Below are 16,560 nucleotides of genomic sequence, written 5' to 3' on the forward strand. Positions count from 1 at the left end.
GCTCCATCGTAACACTCTATTATTTGGTTTTGTGATCGCTCTGGGTGTCCCTAGTGATAAGGGGCGTTAGCCATAGTTACCTTTGGATGACGTATTGACTGTGAGCGTAAGAAAGTTGCTGATTGGTGGAATTACGATCACCAACTCTGTTTGTTTATTACACCTAGTTTGATTATTCTATAACCTGCCTTTTATGCACCTGACTGGAGTGCGATTGCCCCATTGAAGTGACTATTCAGGGTTCAATTTTATTTAAAAAAAAAAATTAAATTTCATTTAGTTTTTTTCATTGATATTTTAACTATACAAACATATTGGTATCTATTACTGATTTTGATTGGTCACAATGAGGGGTGGGTTCAATACTTGGCCGTGATTGGTCAATCTTGTGGGGAGTGTTATCTGGAGCCTATTTAAAGGCTGTTTTTACACATTGTTAATTGGTCAGAGGAAGGGACTGTTGCTGTCCCGAAACGTCATTAAACTTATTTGTCACTGTTGGAGAAAGTTCAGCGAGTGCTTCTTTTCTATATTGCTACAAATTACCTTCATAGCACCCTGACAAGTTGCAAGTGTTGGTGAGAGTGCATTTACACCAATTTTCTGTGTGTATATATAGCCCACAGTTAAAAAGGATACTAAACCTAATTTATTTATTATCAATTTTTCTTCATTCGCTTGCTATCTTTACTTGAAAAAGAAAAAAAAAGCATCTAAGCCAAGGAGCCAGAAAATTTTTGGTTCAGTACATGAGCACTTGTTTATTTGTGGGTGCATTTAGCCACCAATCAGCAAGTACAACCCAGGTTGTATACAAAAAATGGGCCGCTTCTAAACTTACATTCTTGCTTTTCAAATAAAGATATCAAGAGAATGAAGAAAAATTAATAGGAGTAAATTAGAAAGTTGCTTAAAATTGCATTCTCTATCTGAACCATGAAAGAAAAAAAATTTAGGTTCAGTGTCCCTTTAAAAGGGAAATCTACGCCAAAATGTTTACTGTTTAAAAAGATAATCCCTTTATTACCCATTCCCCAGTTTTGCACAACCAACACAGTTATATTAATATACTTTTTACATCTGTGATTACCTTGTATCTAAGCCTTCTCAGACTGCCTCCTTATCTTCGTTCTATTTACAGACTTGCATTTTAGACAATTTGTACAGACTCATGAATAACTCCACAGGAGTGAGCATAATGTGATCTATGTGGCACACATGAATGAGCAGTGGCCTGCTGTGAAAAGCCATAAAAATGCCTTGAGATAAAGGCAGCCTGCAGGGGATTAGAAACAGACCGAAATTTAGATGTTTAAAGGACATAATAAAAGAATATTAATATAACAATGTTGGTTGTGCAAAGCTAAATAATGGATAGTAAAGGCGTTTTTTTTTTAAATAATTTTTTTTTGGAGCAGACTATCCCTTTAACAATAAATTAATACAACAAATTGATTTGAAAGAACGGTCAGTTTCAGGCATAATGTTAACTTTCTGACTAAGGTGGCATTGGTTCCAACACTGCTTGGTCCTGCTCCCAGCAACAAGTATAAGTAAGGTAAAAGTATCTCAGGTTACTGCATTAGACAAACGCCTACAACTCATACCACTCCAGTTTTATATTTTGATTTGAAACAATCAGATCTATTACTACCTGTGAAAATAAGATGCAATTCCATTTATTTAAAATTAAACCGCACTGACAAAGTTTAATTTACAATAATAAGTTATAGAGCAGTGCACATACAAAATAAAAATGACTACCTGCCCCAGATTACAAGAAAGAAAAGAGAAAACAAAAAACAAAAATGGGCGGTCACAACAAAGGAAAAACATGGAATCCAAAAGGACACAAAAAAAAGTTAGAAAAGAGAACAGGAATTATTATAGGAAGGATACCATTAAAGGACCATTAAAAAAAAACTGTTGAATTGCATAGTCAAGAAAATGCAATAGCACAATTTAATGTTTTTTTTAACTGACAAATTTCACATTTTCATTTAATTTCCCTATCCACTGCAACAAGTGACAACCAAACTATCACAGCTTCATATATGTTTATTCTATGAACTCGCACAAGCTCTGTAGGAGCTGTTGCCTCAGAAGGAGTGTACAATTTAATAATGGAAGCAAACTGGATTTTTTTATTGCATGCAATCTGAATTCTGAATAATATCCCTTTAAGTTATTGTCCATTTAGGGTTGGAAACTGGCTAACTAGTGAAAATAGTCTAATTCATCTCAGAAAGTCACTTTTTGTTCTTCATATTTTCATTAATGCCTCCTCATTGTAACTCATTTTGTTTAAAAATTAACAGAGTACCCAGAGTTAAAATAACCACTGCCATCAACATTGCACAACAATATTTTGCTACTAACCTACATTTTAACTGAATGACCAATACTCCCTCCTCTCAGTTTATACCAGGGGTGAGCAATTACCAGCCCTCCAGACGTTATGGACTACATCTCCCATGATGCTTTGCCTGTATTATGGGAGATGTAGTCCTTAACATCTGGAGGGCCGATAGTTGCCCGCCCCTCCCGGTATAAATCACTTCCTCATATACCATCAACTGGGCAGTTCACAATGCATGCTGACATATGTAAAACACTGCAATACATAAAACACGTTTTACATGTACACATTTTTATATTATACGCAAGTATTCAAGTTTTACATTTTGTGGAGTTTTATTCTTTTTGTCTTTACGTTAGCTTGATAACTGCTTAAGTAATATTATTTGCTATTGCACTTAAAAAAAATATATGCTGAAATAAAAGTAAATTGTATATGTTTAGAAAGAAGTACTCCATCCTGAAGCTTGGGAAATGCTGTTACAAAGATATATTTTAAGTTGCAAATGTTTTGAATTTTCAAGTATCTCCTGTGCAGTACGGTTATATAATGAATATAATTTGGTTCAGTGCAACCAGAATACAAAACTAGCAGAAACATTGCCCAATATGCACATAAGCAAGGCAATAATGATTTGGGCTTAGAATAGTAGAATTCATATGAATAAAAATTGTAAAGCCCAAGATATGAGTATATACTTTTCACAGTCTATAACATTTCTCATGGTTAGATTATGAATACATACATATTAATTATGTAAAAGCACCCGTTTCTTATATAATCAAACACAATTAGGAAGCATATATGTCGGTAAACTGGCATGTTTTTAACACTAATAATGTTCAAGTATATGCTTTTTATGCACTAGAGATTTATGAAATTATCTAGACAAGAATACACACACAAAAAAATAAATCTACTTATGTCATACAAATACCATTTGTATGATATTTTAAACACTGTATGCAGATAAAATATGTGGAAGGCTGACATGTGTTGGACGTGTAGCTGTACCAATAATTAACAACCGTATTGAACTACCTAATAAACCAAATGTATTGGTAACAATTTCAGTGCAAGTCTAAAATTAGCAGTTAGGATTTACAGAATGTTTTCAAAAATCTACAGAAAAGATCCTATAAATCAATGACAAAGGTAATATACATATATCAGTATATGTAGAGGATAAACTATGTTGTAGCTCACTAAAAAGTTGTCTCCCTATTTAATAGGTTTTGCTAAACCATACATAATGTAAATAAACTGTACGAATATTTTGGATTATACTTTTAAATATATATGAAATGTATTGCAATAGGGTGTTGTACTGATAAAATATATATCATATACAACTTCAATGCATGGTGCTATTAAACCATTTTAAAAGCAGTACCTCAAATACAGTGCCTTAAGCACAAGGTAAAAGCTGTAGGAATGATGCACATGCAATATTAGTCATTTTAAATCACACCTTGTTTATGGTATCATTATCATTTTAACAGCATGGTTATATTTCAATTTGAAGATATACTTGAGTTTAAGTCTAAACGTGGACTGGCATGGTCAAGCACAGTTAATAAAAAAACTCCTAAAACTTTTATCCATAATCAGATTATATAAAAATGTTTCTACTACTGAGATAAAATTACTTGGTGTCTATCTTAAACTGTGTTATTGTTAAACATTTGAAGACGACATTGGCTGTATTCCTGGTAAAAATATGGCTTTTGAAATGGGGAATAACAATAACAGAGTAAAGTATCAGTCTTAATTACAAATATTTACATAATGTTCCAGTGTGTAAGACCTCTCTTTGTTTGCTAAAGAAAATTCATCATGTAAACAATCATGCCAAAAGAGAAACTATATATATAGTATTGTACGTGCAGTATGTTCAGCGGTGCATGTACTTTACTACGAAACAGTCTTGAAAAAGGTCCCTGTGAGGACCGAAACGTTGACTGAAACTTTATTGAAGAAATACTAAAAAAACTATGTTCTTAAGTCCTGTGAGTGCCTCTTCTTTCTTTGAAGTCTCTACCCATCTACCATAGAGAACACCCAGGCAATTCACCCCCATGTATATGAAAAAGTACTATTTACTTTAAAACTTGAGAAATGTATCTTTACAGAAAGTAAAAAAAGGTTACAATAATTAATTTTGAAGCGATTAGTGTATTTTAGGATTCGGATAGAGCATGCAATTTTAAGCAAATTTCTAATTTTTAACTATTATGAATTTTTCTTTGTTCTCTTGGTATCTTTTTTTTAAAAGCAGGAATTGAAAGCTTAAGAGCCGGTCCATTTTTGGTTTAGCACCCTGGATAGCACTTGCTGATTGATGGCTACATTAAGCCACCAATCAAGCAAGCGCTACACAGGTGCTGAACCTAAAATGGGCCGGTTCCTAAGCTTTCAATTCTATTGATAATAGTAAATTAGAAAGTTGCTTAATAATTGCATGCTTTATACGAATCGTGAAAGAAAAAATTTGGGCTTAGGTATCCCTTTAAAAAGGATAGTAAACAGTGCTCCTTTAGTAAAAACAAATATGTTAAACCAAAGAAAATATTAAAACAACAGATTGTGTAAAAACAACAAAACCCTTGTTTTCTTATAAAATTAGCACTTAGAAATTGTCAGTGTAGCCACTGCCTGAAGCTAAATTAGCATGGCCAAATCGGACTTCCTAGTATTCACTTTATATTAAACCAGCTCCTGCTACTCTAGAAGTTTTATGACATCAATATATAAATGCCTTCCTATGAGGCCACAGCCACCTTGTAGGGCTGTGGAGGTAATAGACACTGCCACAAAGTTAATTGCTCACTGGCTAATAAAAGGACCCCCCCACCCAATTGCTTTACTAGTGGACAGCAAAACACTTCACAAGCATAGAAGCAAAATAATTTGTCTTTTTAATAATTTTACAGGGCCATTCGTTGTAATTGACAACTTTAGACTCATTTGTCTTTAAAGAGACACTAATAATAAAAAAATTATAATAATTACTAGCCATTTCATAAAAGAAGGAAGTCAGTATAGTACCGGGAAGGATATTCACTAGGTTTATAGTATTTGTTAAGTATAATGGTTAGCATACCTTATCTATAAAAGTAGCTGTTAGTGTCTTGTTTTTATTCAATCTATAAAAAGCTAAATTACAAGTGGAGTGCCAATGTATTGCGCACCCACAAACAGGCAAATTTGTATGTTTGCGGGCGCAATAACCAGCCATTACAAGCAATTAGTGCTCAGAAAATTAACCAGAGGTCAGACCTCTGGTTAATTTTCTAAATGTCCCCAATTGCCCTCATAATTTAGTGTAGATTATTTAAAAAAAAAAAAAAAAAAAAGTAGCATCTAATTTTTTTAGGGGCAGTTTTTAGGGGTTAAAAGTAGCGGATGTAGGGTGTTAGAAAAAAGAACTGCACTAAAAAGTGCCTTTACATTGCGGTCTATGGGAACTGTGTGTTCCCAGTATATATATGTATATGCTTATATACTAGGGATAGACCGATATATCAGAGCAGTCGATATTTGGAATTTCTGAAATAATCGGTATCGGACAGAAACGTACCGATATGGAGCAAATCAAAAGAAATTTAGCTCTTTGTACTTTAGGGAAACTATGTAGTTTAAAGTGACAGAAATAGTCTATAGCACATATAAGCTGGACATAGCATAGCATCTAATAATAAATAGCACAGATAACAGAGTCCAAGCCCAGGTGTTCTTGGGAACTCAGTTACCAACTACCATACCCCCAATGGCAGGCCTGTAGGTGGACTTGCATAAACAAACCTATATGATTTGTAAAATGGAAAATGTGATCTTTAAGTGGCACTTAAAGCTACATAGTTTCCCTGAAGTACACAGAGCTAAATTACTTTTGATTTGCTCATAGGGGTCAGCAATACATAAAATCAATCTGCTTGCTAATTGCTGTCACAAATAGAACATTATTTATTACATTCTGATAAATTTTACACATTGGCAAAACATTTCACTAAAGCTGCTAGATTTGACGATTTTTTAATTTAAATATTTTATTTTCCCCTTTCACGGCCATAGAACCCCTCAAAAAAAAAAAGATAGTTCAGGCACATCAATTAAATGTCCGCAACAACAAACCTGGAGTAGAAAGCTATACAGTATAGGAGACTAGCATCATTCTCTAGCAGTGGATGACAATGCTCTGACCATTAGGTGGTGCTGTTACACATGTATAAAACTGCCCATAAGTGACATAATAAAGAAACTTATAGTCCACTCCTCAGTACCAGGGAAGGTATTTGCAATACAGTAAATATGAGCATATTAAAAATTAAAGCAAATATATCTAGCACTGATATTCCAGCATGTCCTTTCTTTCCCTGTCAAGTGGCAGTATATATATATATATATATATTTTTTTTTTACTTTTAACCCTTATCTGGAAAGTGTACCAAGTGAGCGTGTTTTTAGTGACGTGGCAGCAATATATGGAAAAAAAACCCAGAAACAGTTTAACAGGAGAACATGCTGAAATGTTATGCTTTCTGCACTATGTTTCTCTATTTAACTGGGAATATCAAAGAAATTGTGTAGAGTCTAGCTTTGCAGTAGTGACAAATTTATTTTATATCAGTGTGCAGTTTAAAAGGGATTCGTGCCATTTTTCAATGTTTTGGGAAGCCATTTAAGTTTATTTTTCCCAGTTTACTTTTAATGTTTAAAATTTTAATAAGCATGTTCAGTTTATACCAGATTTGTGTAGAAATTGTGTTGATTTTTCAAAACTTTAAATGTACAGAATATCGGCCCATTATCGGCCTGAAAGGCGGTCAATAATAGGTATCGGCCCTGAAAAAACTATATTGGTCTATTATATATATATATATATATATATATATATATATATATATATATATATATATATATATATATATATATATATATATATATATATATATATATATATATATATATATATATATATATATATATATATATATATATATTATAATATATTAATAGGTGTACATACACATTAATAAATACATATTTATATAAGCATATCCATATATGTGTATACTTCGCATTGCACCTAACTCATAATACCAGCGCACATTTGCATGCGCTGGTATTACAACGAGGAGCGCAAATATTGCTAAAGCGAAAGAGATATATTGCGCTCCATTTGTAATCTGGCCCTTAGTATGCAAATATGTCTCCATATTTTAATATTGACATATAACAATACTAGCCACCAATCAAAGTACACAATGTATAATGCTGCATTAGTTTAAATTAAAAATGCAACCTCAAATCATATTTTTAGGAAAAGCAAAAAAAACATAATTTATGCTTACCTGATAAATTCCTTTCTTCTGTTGTGTGATCAGTCCACGGGTCATCATTACTTCTGGGATATAACTCCTCCCCAACAGGAAATGCAAGAGGATTCACCCAGCAGAGCTGCATATAGCTCCTCCCCTCTACGTCAGTCCCAGTCATTCGACCAAGAATCAACGAGAAAGGAGTAACCAAGGGTGAAGTGGTGACTGGAGTATAATTTAAAAGATATTTACCTGCCTTAAAACAGGGCGGGCCGTGGACTGATCACACAACAGAAGAAAGGAATTTATCAGGTAAGCATAAATTATGTTTTCTTCTGTTATGTGTGATCAGTCCACGGGTCATCATTACTTCTGGGATACCAATACCAAAGCAAAAGTACACGGATGACGGGAGGGATAGGCAGGCTCATTATATAGAAGGAACCACTGCCTGAAGAACCTTTCTCCCAAAAATAGCCTCCGAAGAAGCAAAAGTGTCAAATTTGTAAAATTTGGAAAAAGTATGAAGCGAAGACCAAGTTGCAGCCTTGCAAATCTGTTCAACAGAGGCCTCATTCTTAAAGGCCCAAGTGGAAGCCACAGCTCTAGTGGAGTGAGCTGTAATTCTTTCAGGAGGCTGCTGACCAGCAGTCTCATAGGCTAAACGTATTATGCTACGAAGCCAAAAAGAGAGAGAGGTAGCAGAAGCTTTTTGACCTCTCCTCTGTCCAGAATAAACGACAAACAGGGAAGAAGTTTGGCGAAAATCTTTAGTTGCCTGCAAGTAGAACTTGAGGGCACGAACTACATCCAGATTGTGTAGAAGACGTTCCTTCTTTGAAGAAGGATTTGGACACAAGGATGGAACAACAATCTCTTGATTGATATTCCTGTTAGTGACCACCTTAGGTAAGAACCCAGGTTTAGTACGCAGAACTACCTTGTCTGAGTGAAAAATCAGATAAGGAGAATCACAATGTAAGGCTGATAACTCAGAGACTCTTCGAGCCGAGGAAATAGCCATTAAAAACAGAACTTTCCAAGATAACAATTTTATATCAATGGAATGAAGGGGTTCAAATGGAACACCCTGTAAAACGTTAAGAACTAAGTTTAAACTCCATGGCGGAGCAACAGCTTTAAACACAGGCTTGATCCTAGCCAAAGCCTGACAAAAAGCCTGGACGTCTGGATTTTCTGACAGACGCCTGTGTAACAAGATGGACAGAGCTGAAATCTGTCCCTTTAATGAACTAGCTGATAAACCCTTTTCTAACCCTTCTTGTAGAAAAGACAATATCCTAGAGATCCTAACCTTACTCCAGGAGTAATGTTTGGATTCGCACCAGTATAGGTATTTACGCCATATTTTATGGTAAATCTTTCTGGTAACAGGCTTCCTAGCCTGTATCAGGGTATCAATAACCGACTCAGAAAAACCACGTTTTGATAAAATCAAACGTTCAATTTCCAAGCAGTCAGCTTCAGAGAAGTTAGATTTTGATGTTTGAATGGACCCTGTATCAGAAGGTCCTGTCTTAGAGGTAGAGACCAAGGCGGACAGGATGACATGTCCACTAGATCTGCATACCAAGTCCTGCGTGGCCATGCCGGCGCTATTAGAATCACTGATGCTCTCTCCTGCTTGATTTTGGCAATCAATCGAGGAAGCAGCGGAAAGGGTGGAAACACATAAGCCATCCCGAAGTTCCAAGGTGCTGTCAAAGCATCTATCAGAACCGCTCCCGGATCCCTGGATCTGGACCCGTAGCGAGGAAGTTTGGCGTTCTGGCGAGACGCCATGAGATCTATCTCTGGTTTGCCCCAACGTCGAAGTATTTGGGCAAAGACCTCCGGATGAAGTTCCCACTCCCCCGGATGAAAAGTCTGGCGACTCAAGAAATCCGCCTCCCAGTTCTCCACTCCCGGGATGTGGATTGCTGACAGGTGGCAAGAGTGAGACTCTGCCCAGCGAATTATCTTTGATACTTCCACCATTGCTAGGGAGCTTCTTGTCCCTCCCTGATGGTTGATGTAAGCTACAGTCGTGATGTTGTCCGACTGAAACCTGATGAACCCCCGAGTTGTTAATTGGGGCCAAGCTAGAAGGGCATTGAGAACTGCCCTCAATTCCAGAATGTTTATTGGAAGGAGACTCTCCTCCTGATTCCATAGTCCCTGAGCCTTCAGAGAATTCCAGACAGCGCCCCAACCTAGTAGGCTGGCGTCTGTTGTTACAATTGTCCAGTCTGGCCTGCTGAATGGCATCCCCCTGGACAGGTGTGGCCGATGAAGCCACCATAGAAGAGAATTTCTGGTCTCTTGATTCAGATTCAGAGTAGGGGACAAATCTGAGTAATCCCCATTCCACTGACTTAGCATGCATAATTGCAGAGGTCTGAGGTGTAGGCGTGCAAAAGGTACTATGTCCATTGCCGCTACCATTAAGCCGATCACCTCCATGCATTGAGCTACTGACGGGTGTTGAATGGAATGAAGGACACGGCATGCATTTTGAAGCTTTGTTAACCTGTCCTCTGTCAGGTAAATCTTCATTTCTACAGAATCTATAAGAGTCCCCAAGAATGGAACTCTTGTGAGAGGAAAAAGAGAACTCTTCTTTTCGTTCACTTTCCATCCATGCGACCTTAGAAATGCCAGAACTAACTCTGTATGAGACTTGGCAGTTTGAAAGCTTGAAGCTTGTATTAGAATGTCGTCTAGGTATGGAGCTACCGAAATCCCTCGCGGTCTTAGTACCGCCAGAAGGGCACCCAGAACCTTTGTGAAGATTCTTGGAGCCGTAGCCAATCCGAATGGAAGAGCTACAAACTGGTAGTGCCTGTCTAAGAAGGCAAACCTTAGATACCGGTGATGATCTTTGTGGATCGGTATGTGAAGGTAAGCATCCTTTAAATCCACTGTGGTCATGTACTGACCCTCTTGGATCATGGGTAAGATTGTCCGAATAGTTTCCATTTTGAACGATGGAACTCTTAGGAATTTGTTTAGAATCTTTAAATCTAAGATTGGCCTGAAAGTTCCCTCTCTTTTGGGAACCACAAACAGGTTTGAGTAGAACCCTTGTCCTTGTTCCGACCGCGGAACCGGATGGATCACTCCCATTATTAACAGATCTTGTACGCAGCGTAGAAACGCTTCTTTCTTTATCTGGTTTGTTGACAACCTTGACAGATGAAATCTCCCCCTTGGGGGAGATAATTTGAAGTCTAGAAGGTATCCCTGAGATATAATCTCTAGTGCCCAGGGATCCTGAACATCTCTTGCCCAGGCCTGGGCGAAGAGAGAGAGTCTGCCCCCCACTAGATCCGGTCCCGGATCGGGGGCTCTTGGTTCATGCTGTCTTTGGGGCAGCAGCAGGTTTCCTGGCCTGCTTGCTCTTGTTCCAGGACTGGTTAGGCTTCCAGCCTTGCCTGTAACGAGCAACAGCTCCTTCCTGTTTTGGTGCAGTGGAGGTTGATGCTGCTCCTGTTTTGAAGTTCCGAAAGGGACGAAAATTAGACTGTCTAGCCTTAGCTTTGGCTTTGTCTTGAGGTAGGGCGTGGCCCTTACCTCCTGTAATGTCAGCGATAATCTCTTTCAAACCGGGCCCAAATAAAGACTGCCCCTTGAAAGGTATATTAAGTAATTTGGACTTAGAAGTAACATCAGCTGACCAGGATTTTAGCCACAGCGCCCTACGTGCCTGTATGGCGAATCCTGAGTTCTTAGCCGTAAGTTTGGTTAAATGTACTACGGCCTCCGAAATGAAGGAATTAGCTAGTTTAAGGACTCTAATCCTGTCCGTAATGTCGTCTAGCGTAGATGAACTAAGGTTCTCTTCAAGCGACTCAATCCAAAATGCTGCCGCAGCCGTAATCGGCGCGATACATGCAAGGGGTTGTAATATAAAACCTTGTTGAACAAACATTTTCTTAAGGTAACCCTCTAATTTTTTATCCATTGGATCTGAGAAAGCACAGCTATCCTCCACCGGGATAGTGGTACGCTTAGCTAAAGTAGAAACTGCTCCCTCCACCTTGGGGACCGTTTGCCATAAGTCCCGAGTGGTGGCGTCTATTGGAAACATCTTTCTAAATATTGGAGGGGGTGAGAACGGCACACCGGGTCTATCCCACTCCTTAGTAACAATTTCAGTTAGTCTCTTAGGTATAGGAAAAACGTCAGTACTCGCCGGTACCGCAAAGTATTTATCCAACCTACACAGTTTCTCTGGTATTGCAACGGTGTTACAATCGTTGAGAGCTGCTAAGACCTCCCCTAGTAATACACGGAGGTTCTCCAATTTAAATTTAAAATTTGAAATATCTGAGTCCAATCTGTTTGGATCAGAACCGTCACCCACAGAATGAAGCTCTCCGTCCTCATGCTCTGCGAGCTGTGACGCAGTATCAGACATGGCCCTAGCATTGTCAGCGCACTCTGTTCTCACCCCAGAGTGATCACGCTTGCCTCTTAGTTCTGGTAATTTAGACAAAACTTCAGTCATAACAGTAGCCATATCTTGTAATGTTAACTGTAATGGTCGCCCAGATGTACTAGGCGCCAAAATATCACGCACCTCCCGGGCGGGAGATGCAGGTACTGCCGCGTGAGGCGAGTTAGTCGGCATAACTCTCCCCTCGCTGTTTGGTGAAATTTGTTCACATTGTACAGATTGACTTTTATTTAAGGTAGCATCAATACAGTTAGTACATAAATTTCTATTGGGCTCCACCTTGGCATTGGAACAAATGACACAGATATCTTCCTCTGAGTCAGACATGTTTAACACACTAGCAAAAAAACTTACAACTTGGTTATAATCTTTTTTAGCAAAAAACGTACTGTGCCTCAAAGAGGTACTAACGATTAAATGACAGTTGAAATAATGAACTGAAAAACAGTTATAGCATCAAACTTTAAAACCACAAAACCTTTAGCAAAGGTTTGTTCCCATTAGTAAAATAACAATAATTAAATTTGACATAAAAAATACAAAGCAACGTTTTTATTCACAGTCACTATAAGAATTCTCACAGCTCTGCTGAGAGAATTTACCTCCCTTCAAAGAAGTTTGAAGACCCCTGTGATCTATCAGAGATGAACCGGATCATGCAGGAAATATAAAAGTATTTTTTTGATGCGTAGCAAAGAGCGCCAAAAACGGCCCCTCCCTCTCCCACACAGCAGTGAAGAGAAACGAAACTGTCACAATTAAAGCAAAAAAAACTGCCAAGTGGAAAATAATGCCCAAATATTTATTCACACAGTACCTCAGCAATGTAAACGATTCTACATTCCAGCAAAAACGTTTAACATGATAAATAGTTATTAAAAAGGATTAGTGACCTTTAACAGAGTAGTTCCGGTGAAATACCATCCCCAGAATACTGAAGTGTATACATACATGTCATTTTAACGGTATGGCAGGATTTTCTCATCAATTCCATTCAGAAAATAAAAACTGCTACATACCTCAATGCAGATTCATCTGCCCGCTGTCCCCTGATCTGAAGCCTTTACCTCCCTCAGATGGCCGAGAACAGCAATATGATCTTAACTACTCCGGTTAAAATCATAGTAAAAAACTCTGACAGATTCTTCCTCAAACTCTGCCAGAGAAGTAATAACACGCTCCGGTGCTATTTTAAAATAACAAACTTTTGATTGAAGTCATAAAAACTAAGTATAATCACCATAGTCCTCTCACACATCCTATCTAGTCGTTGGGTGCAAGAGAATGACTGGGACTGACGTAGAGGGGAGGAGCTATATGCAGCTCTGCTGGGTGAATCCTCTTGCATTTCCTGTTGGGGAGGAGTTATATCCCAGAAGTAATGATGACCCGTGGACTGATCACACATAACAGAAGAAAGTTTATTCTCTCATGTGTAATACTTTTTTTTTTCTGTACAGTGATTCTTTAGCCAAAACTTTAAAAGCTCAACCAATCTTTGTAACAACTGGCCTCATAAGCTGAATGTGTGAAGAAATGTTTAAATTCCATTAAAACAATATAGTTACTTGAAAAATGATGCTAAAATGCCACTCTTAGTTTATGCAGTTACTAGAATACAAACATTCCAATTTTAATCTGGGGTAGAAAAGCGGTTTAGTTTCCATCTAAATACAATACAAGACAAAACAATCCCAGTGCTTGAAAACTTTTTGGACAAAAAAAGTGGGTTTAAACTAACCAACCAGGAAAGCTGTATTTTTTCCTCCATAAAATAAATGGTGATAGGGTCATAAAATATTTGCTTGAATAATCCTTAAAGGAATAGTCTAGTCAAAATGAAACTTTCATGATTCAGATAGAGCATGCAATTTTAAGCAACTTTCTAATTTACTGCTATTATCAATTTTTCTTCGTTCTCTTGCTATCTTTATTTGAATGTAAGCTTAGGAGCTGGCCCATTTTTGGTTTAGCATCTGGGTAGTGCTTGCCGATTGGTGGCTACATTTTGACACCAATCAGAAAGTGCTACCCAGGTGATGAACCAAAAGTGGGCCGGCTCCTACGATTACATTCTTGCTATTTCAAATAAAGATACCAAGAGAACCAAGAAAAATTGATAATGAGTAAATTTGAAAGTTGCTTAAAACTGCCCGCTCTATCTGAATAATGAAAATAATTTTGACTAGACTATTCTTTTAAGCCTTAACTCCAAAGTACTCAGAGCAATAACAAAGTTGTGTTTCAAATTATAATACATTGTGCTTGTCAGAAATGCTTTAATAGTAACTTACCATTTGGAATGAGGGGTCACTTATGTCCCATTTTTAGGGTATAATCCAAAACTTAGTTAATTTAAACCAAAATATAAACTCAGTGACATGAACCTATATTTACACACAAACCAAGAAACAGTGCACAGGAAAGCTCCAACTATTTTAAAAATAGATTCAGAGCAGTAGCGTGGGAAGGATGAAATGGCCCCTAAAAAAAAAAAAAAAAAACAAACACCATAAGAGTGTAACACAGACTCCCAGGTATCGAGCTGCAAATGTCCGCTGTAGTTTATCATTTGTTTGTTATTTATACAAGGTTATTGGCAAAAGTGCTCTCATGAGATTAGCATTAGTGCAGAAAAAACAAACAGAAGACAAGAGCCCCCCCCATGAAAAAAATAAAAAGGGACATGATACCCAAATGTTGATACACGTGAAAGTGATACAGCATAGCTGTAAAAAGCGGACTAGAAAATATCACTTGAACATCTCTACGTAAAAAAGGAAGATATTTTACCTCAAATTTCTTAAGTATTCACTCCACTGTAAAGAGACTTTAAAGGGACAATGAACTCAAATTTTTTCTTTCGTGATTTTAGATAGAGCATGCAATTTTAAGCAACTTTTTAATTTACTCCTATTATCAAATTTTCTTCATTCTCTTGGTATCTTTATTTGAAAAGCAAGAATGTAAGTTTAGATGCCGGCCCATTTTTGGTGAACAACCTGGGTTGTTCTTGCCGATTGGTGGATAAATTCACCCACCAACAAACAAGTGCTGTCCAGAGGTCTGAACCAAAAAGTGGCTGGCTCCTTAGCTTAGATTCCTTCTTTTTCAAATAAAGATAGCAAGCGAACAAAGAAAATTTGATAATAGGAGTAAATAAGAAAGTTGCTTTAAATTGCATGTTCTATCTGAATCATGAAAGAAAATAAATTGGGTTCAGCGTCCCTTTAAAAGGGATAGTAAACCCCCAAATTTTCTTTTATGATTCAGATAGAACATACAATTTTAAACAACCCTCCAATTTAATTATATTATCAAATTTTCTTCATTCTCTTGTTATACATTGCTGAAGGGACAGCATTGCACTACCGACAGGAAGCTGAAAATATCAATTTAGCCAATCACAAGAGACAAATGTTTGCAGGCACCAATTAGCAGCAGCTCCCACTAGTGTACGATATGTGCATATTCATTTTTTAACAAGAGATACTTAGAGAACGAACAAAGCACATTTGAAAATAGAAGTGAATTTAAAAGCGTCTTAAAATGACATGCTCTATCTGAATCATGCAAGTTTAATTTTGACTTTCCTATCCCTTTAAGCAACCAGTCACAGGACAAGCTAAGGAGTGTACATCTGTTGATTGGCTATTTCCCGCCCCCCCCCCAAACTTGCAGCTGGACAGCAGTTAAAGTTTAACTGTTTACACAGCACTTACTCTGGTGAGCTGAAGACATTTTGAGATAACATATTTTCCCTTTAGTACATAAAAATGTTCATTTGATATTTTTTGCTCAGTTTTTTACAGTTATGTTGCATCAGTTTTAAGTGCATCAACATTTGTGTATAATGTCCCCTTTTTTATTGGGGGGGGGGGCTCTTTTCAAGTATTATGGCCCCTTAATGTACATGGGTGGTCAATAAATCTGATTAAATGTGCCTCACATACTAAGTGTTTGTTTCATGCAATTAGAAAGTTGTTGTGCTTCTGTTGCCCTTGTTTATTGTGTTCTGCAACCTCTCACTATCCAGGGCAATCCATTCAAGATAAGTTGTGAGGGTTACTAGAAACAGCAGGGGATAGAGGCAATAATTAATTGATGCATAATTTGTATTTTGTCCCAATAACCTTTGATGTTAAGCTACAATTGCTTACTGTAAGAACAAAACCATTGACTGAATCAGAAATGACAGAGGTTTAAAAGACTTTTCGTACTGCATATATATCCATGAAACACCCACAAATTGATATGCAGAAATAGACAAATAATTCCTTGTTTTACAAACACACAGAAACAGCCTTTAGTGCTACTTGATGCAAAATGTAGTAACTGTGAACATAAGCATATATATATATATTTCCTTTTTTTTAACCACATATTTCAGTGGCCCCTAGGTTAGGTTGCCCATTACCCAC

Source organism: Bombina bombina, chromosome 3, assembly GCF_027579735.1.
Source record: "Bombina bombina isolate aBomBom1 chromosome 3, aBomBom1.pri, whole genome shotgun sequence".
NCBI lineage: Eukaryota > Metazoa > Chordata > Amphibia > Anura > Bombinatoridae > Bombina > Bombina bombina.